General features: G+C 39.6%; 1 pseudogene; it reads left to right on the top strand.

The window, feature by feature from the left end:
* The first annotated feature begins 229 nt into the window (after positions 1 to 229).
* LOC103609691 lies at positions 230 to 5,750 on the top strand (annotated as a pseudogene).
* Positions 5,751 to 6,455: the final 705 nt, after the last annotated feature.

Genomic DNA, 6,455 nt, shown 5'->3' with positions numbered 1-6,455 from the left:
AAAAATCATGCTGGCCATTTACCAGTGGGTAGGAGAATGACTTCCAGTTAGCCTTAACCCCCCTGTACATCCCTATAGGACAGGAACCTCTGTATGGGTAAAAGAATGAAATGTACAGCCACTCAAACCCCTATGGAGGGGATCTTTCACTGTCTTGTTGTCTAACCCTACTGCAGTCCAGGTGGCTGAGGTCACTCTGTGGATACATCACAGCAGACTCAAACCAGCCATGACTGCTTGGGACTGCATTCCTAACCCCGCCTCATCCTACAAGCTAACTCTCCAAAAGCAGACACAGACCTGCTTTGGAAAATCCAGACAACATCAGCTCTTCTTAGTCACTCCGAGGGCTGGTTCTCCAACACGTGAAGTCATCAAGTCGCTGCAGACCAATGGGACCACGGATGTGGAGCAGATCTATGTGGATATCCAACAATATGGTACTTCAGTTTAATCCATCCCCACCCTGCATTAAATCTGTATCCTCTTGTGCATAGGCCTGGACCTTAGTTATTACATGTGTATCTTTGTAATCATCATGATCTCTTTCAAACATTCTTCCATTGGAATAGTTTGTACTCTTCCTCTCAATATGCCCAGTTTTCTGGATGGAAACACCATTGAGGCTATTACTTTCTAGAGAATCATTCAGGATTTTGTTATATTTTCATATTAAGTATATAGTAAAAGCAGCTTTTTATAATGCAAAATTACTTTATAATTCAGTTCAATCAAAAAAGACTTCTGCATATCCATTATTAAAATATTATATATTTTTCTTTAATTTCTTTCATCCAACTTTCCATCCAAAATAATATTGCATGCATTGTGTAATTTAATTAATTTCCATGTCCAACCCTTCAAATGAAGTCTTTTTAGAATGACTAATTGCTTAAACTTCATCTGTACTGAAAATGCAACATAAAATCCAGATGTATTTTAAAGTCATCAGAATATACTCTATAAAATCTGTCTTCAGCTGTTGGAAACCAGCTGAAACATATTCTCCAATGAATGGGATCCTCACAGTAGGAAACTAAGATTGGTTCACTGTGACAAAACACAGAAGGGGACACTGGCTCCTCCTGTCCATTAATTTAAGACTCACCTTCTGTGCTGAGTGAGAGAAGGTGGCATCTTAAGGAAGGAGTCCAATTACTGCTTCCAGCCAAGATAGTAGTAAATCTGTTCTTGGCAGAAACAACTAGGGCAAAAAGGAGCTTTTCATTAGGATCAAAGAGGAAATAACTGTCCTTCCAGAGCTTTTCTAGAGAGAGATGCCTATTTCATGTTTCCTTCTTGTTTTTCTTGTGTGGTTTATTCTTAATATCTTATCTTACAACATAATATAAAACTTGCCTAAAATTGCCCATCAGACTTTTCTCACAAAGACCAAGGTTCAATAACACTGTTCTGTATGATGGATTTAAAAACAGAGCCTGAAGTTGGTTTTTCAAGAATACATAGATTAGTATCTAAATGTATATCATTTCCCTATTTCTTAGAAATATTTTTCATCATAAATTTTTGGTAATCAGTAATCAAAGTTTTAAATCCTCTGTACCTGCCCAACTAGTTATTCTTGAAATCACTGATTTCACTGACAGTTTGGGGACTAGTCATTTACCATTCTTCTGACGCATAAAGATTTCTTCTTGGTCTGTGTGAAGGATAGAAGGTGCATAAAGATTTTTTTAAAAAATAAATTCTTCCTTACCTCCTGGGAGATGTGTTAATTGAGCTGTGTTTAAAAAGTGCACACGAAGGGGGGGAAAGAGCAGCATCCCAGTAGACAATCATCACTATAGAGAGGACTCAGGATTACACTGAGAGAGACACCAGAGGCTGTGCTTGTCCCACCCTCTGGTGTGAAGGACAGTAGTGTTCCTTTTTTCCTTTTGTAAAAATTTCCAATTTGATTTTCAGTCCCAAAGTATTTCCAATACATTTGTAAAACACAATAAAAATGAATATAAAAACAAAGACATGCAAATACAAGACCAAAGTTTTATATTGGATGCCAGGAAACATAAGTTACTGTCAAATGTCCATGAAATTTTCTGAGTATATACTCTCAATTTTGAAACTTATTTCATGGTGGACCTCTAACAGAGTTTGAGTAGCAAGTCCACAGACCACGACATTCATAAGGAAATGTATTTGACATCATCATGATCAAATGCTTTATGAGGGGGTTGTCCTGCAGTCGTTTCACTGTAGATAACAGATTCACTGTAGGGAAAACTTAGCTTTGAAAATCAATTTTTACAAATAACTCCACCAAAGTGCAATTTGCAGGGGGAAAAATATCAGGTTATTTAAATTTCTTACGGACTAGTTGACTTTGCTCTTGCCCTACTATCCAAATGGGGCTCACTGTTAATGATGAAATGGCAATTTGCAGGGGGAAAAATATCAGGTTATTTAAATTTCTTATGGACTAGTTGACTTTGCTCTTGCCCTACTATCCAAATGGGGCTCACTGTTAATGATGAAATGTCTGTTTTGCAGATAGCAGATATATCAATTGTTGATGAAGAACATAGCTTACAATTACATTGTAATTAGAATCCAAAGTGGTGAGGTCTCTTAACAGGAGGCACTTTGTTTGCACTAACATTCTATTGGGATGCACTTCACAGGTATCATTCCTTGGAATACTTTCCCAGGAAAAATATGTGGCTCCACCCTAGAGAACATCTGCAACACAAATGAGGTAAGCCTGTGGCATAATTTGGCAGGCTCATATAAGCCCATATACGACGTCTTAGAAAATTAGACTGAGAAAATGGATTTTCCTAGCTAGAAAGAGCAAGAGGGATGGCTAAAATGTTCTTAGTCTAGCTCTTTCCTGTAGACACTTTAAAATTGAACTGTTTGTAACCATCACTACTCAGCTATTTTTGAGTTACAAAAATAGCCATTTCATATGGTCCAGCCCATTCGGCGAGGATCCTTAAGAATTGGGGAGCTTTTCCTTTGGGCAATAATTTAGTAGTGATCCCAAACCTACAAATCTGAGAATATATCTAGGTTCTTCTCCTTTCCCTTCAAAAGTTTTTCAGAGTAAAACACTTGGCACAGAACAAATGTAATTAATCTTCATAGAAAAGATACCCCTGAATTTGTGTATATATTTCCTGAATGATTTGCTGTTATTTCTTTTTCTTTTTCTTTTTCTTTTTAAAGATGACCGGTAAGGGGATCTTAACCCTTGACTTGGTGCTGTCAGCACCACACTCAGCCAGTGAGTGAACCGGCCATCCCTATGTGGGATCCGAACCCAGGGCCTTGGTGTTATCAGCACCGCACTCTCCCGAGTGAGCCACGGGCCGGCCCCAATTTGCTGTTATTTCTCTATTTCTCATTCATCCTTAACTGGCAGTATATCCTAACACTTTGGTTTAAACTGTTTGAGTGTAGAATATCCTTCAGTCATTGGCTTATAAGTGTTTACAAAGCACAATTCTTAAAAGCATTGGTGAGAGCCTGCATATTTAAGAAAATCCTTACATGGTTTTAGAAGGCAATGAGTTACAGAAATCATCAGCCCCTACCCTACCTGGCTTGCCAGTTTGTGCATCCATAACATGGATTGGCTCACAGCAGGGGCTCCTAATCTTGGCTGCATGTTGCAGTTACTAGGGAGCATTATTATATACGAATGGCTGAGACCCAATGTCCAGATGTTTAGAGTTAATTGGTCTGGGATGCAGCCTGGGCATCAGAAAGTTTTTAAGGCTTCCCAAGTGATTCTAAATCATGACCAGAACTTGAATGCAACATAAGCCTGTGTCCAGCCTTGCAGAGAACAACTGCAAAGGAGAGAGATGAAGTGGCACCCCAGAAGGGGACAGGCCATTTCATTCCACATGAAATGCTTACGTCAGTGCCCTGTTCTTTCCTAGTTCTACATGTCTTACCACCTGTTCATTGTGGCCTGTGTAGGAGCTGTTGCCACCGTCATTCCCCTGGTAAGTAACAGCCCCAGGACCGCCTTAGTCTAGCCCCCGCCCCCCCCAGCATCTAAATGACAGATTTCCCTTCCAGCTTGCCTGTGGAAGCAAATGATCCTGGCACTCAACCTTGGTGAACTGTCACCTGTGTAAACCTAGCACCTATCTAGTTTGCAGGAAGTCCTAGCTGGCTACCTTGGCACCAGTTGTAGGTGGTGTAACTTGGAGTCTGGAAAGAGGAGAGGGCACCAACCCCTGTTGTCCAGGCCTGCCTTACTGCCTTCCTGTTCTTAGTGCCCAGTTTCCTGACTTCAGTCATGGACACATGCTCACGAGAGGCATTCCTCACTTCTTTGCCAAGATATCTTAACTTCCAAGTGGAATTAAGCATACATACATACATGTATTTATAGAGTTGATCTCATTATATGTGGTAGTTATGTTCTGTAAAGTCACTGCCGACACAGAATTAGCAAATACTGAACCATTGCTCCTAGGGGAAATATGGAGTAGGGTTCCTGTGAGTCTCTGACAATTAGCAAATACTGAACCATTGCTCCTAGGGGAAATATGGAGTAGGGTTCCTGTGAGTCTCTACTCACATTATTTTCATTAACCTGTCAACACATAAAACACATAACCTTGTTTTAACTGTGCTTCTGTGTAGACATCTCATTTGATATATACTGATGGTTCATTAATATTGAATTTATAGCCAACAACATTATCATTCAAGCCTGAACAAAGTTTATCTAACAGACATTTTCTCCATGAGGCACACCACAGCCTTCTTGTGCTTACAGACACTAGACAGACGTGCAGAACTATGCTTGGGGGACATTTTACATGGTGAGATCACCAACAAAAATCGCAAAACTGCAAAAAAACATGGCTCTAAATATACCTTGAGAGGGACACTTGTTTACAGTCTAAGAGCTGAGCCAAGAAGATGGAGCATCACCTTGTTCCAGCTCAGATGGGAATGTGCAATTTGGGTGACTAAAATCTGTCACCACTATGCACATGTGTGCTAATGCCTGCAAAAAATGCCTCTAGTACTGATTTGGGGGTTACAAATAAGTTTTAGCAAGTAGGCAAATTTGCACATTTGGAATCTGCAAAGAAGGATCAACTGTAGAAACGTGTGTGTGTGTGTGTGTGTGTGTGTAACAATAAATAATTTGGGGGCGCTTGGTTTGTGATCTGAAGAAAACCAACTAAGAATGGTAAAGCAAGGGGAAATCTCAGCTGCTCAGAAATAAGTCATTCTGTTTTTCTAACCACCAAGTCATTCCTTCCCATTACAGTCCATGAAAAAAACAACCTGTGAAATCATGGTGGTGACCTGTTCTCTTTGCTGAGCAACAGGCCAGGAAGAGAACTAGTTGCTGCTGAGCAGGCAGTTTTGGGAAGATGGGGGGAAATAAGGCGTTTTAGCTTCATGTTTCTCATTCTGCTGACCCAGCTCTCTATCTTGTTATTGTTCAAGTCTTTGTAATAAACTTTCTGAGAGCAGAGCCAAGGATGAATATTATATATGTGTGATGAGAACAAGTTGGTGGGTGCTGGATGTGAGAATTGTCTGTCGTGATAGTAAGCGGGGGAAAGAAGAAACCCCTTAGACTATGAGCTGGCACCCGTCCCCACCCAAGTGTAGAAGTGTTGGCCCTCACTCCCTGTATCTTACTGTCCTGTTTTGTTCTCTTCCACCAGCTGATCTACATGATGGCTACCACATATAACTAGGTGGTTTTGAGGTTTAAGAGTCGGGAAGATTGCTGCACTAAGTTCTGAATTGCATAAAGCCACTAAGGAGCTTTAGAGAGCAATACTCTGTAGCATGAAATATCACTGACACTCCAGACTAAAGCAGAGTCTAGGCTTCTGCAGTTTTGTCACAGTAATTTGTAAATAGCTTTTAGTGAACTCATTTGCATGGTAGATTAATCAGATGACTTACTGCACATAAAGTACAAAATAATGAGATCTGCCTATTTCCACATTTTAAAAAGGACTCATTTATTTACTGACATGGTGATCATCCTTTTGGAAAATTATTTTCATGAACTTCACCTTTAAGTGGTATCTCTAAATATGAAGTATTAACACTTTGGAATACCCTCATTTCCTATTATCTTTTGCTTGCTTGATAGACAGTTTCAATGATGAAAATGAAAACAAATTCTGAAGATGAAATGGAAGAGAAGCATTTTAAACCGGATTCTGTTTTTTCAGACTTTCTGGGAAATATTTTGCAAACATGTTTTAAATTTGATTTAAGAAAATTTTTTTACGATCATATGGTTCACTACTAAATGCCCCTCTAATAAGCTAGAGGAAAATTTGAAGAAAAAGAAATGGCATCTACTTGTTTTCTCTGGTTTTGGGGGGGGGAGGGGAGTATATGTGGGTTTTTTGTTGTTGTTGTTGTTTTTTGGCACAACAGGACCATTTGTTTAGAGCTCACAAAATTGGTAATCCTAAATTGTGTTTTGGTGA

This window comes from Galeopterus variegatus, unplaced genomic scaffold, assembly GCF_000696425.1.
Source record: "Galeopterus variegatus unplaced genomic scaffold, G_variegatus-3.0.2 Scaffold9955, whole genome shotgun sequence".
Lineage (NCBI taxonomy): Eukaryota > Metazoa > Chordata > Mammalia > Dermoptera > Cynocephalidae > Galeopterus > Galeopterus variegatus.
Note: the sequence above shows the minus strand (reverse complement) of the source record. Positions and strands in the feature narration are given on the sequence as shown.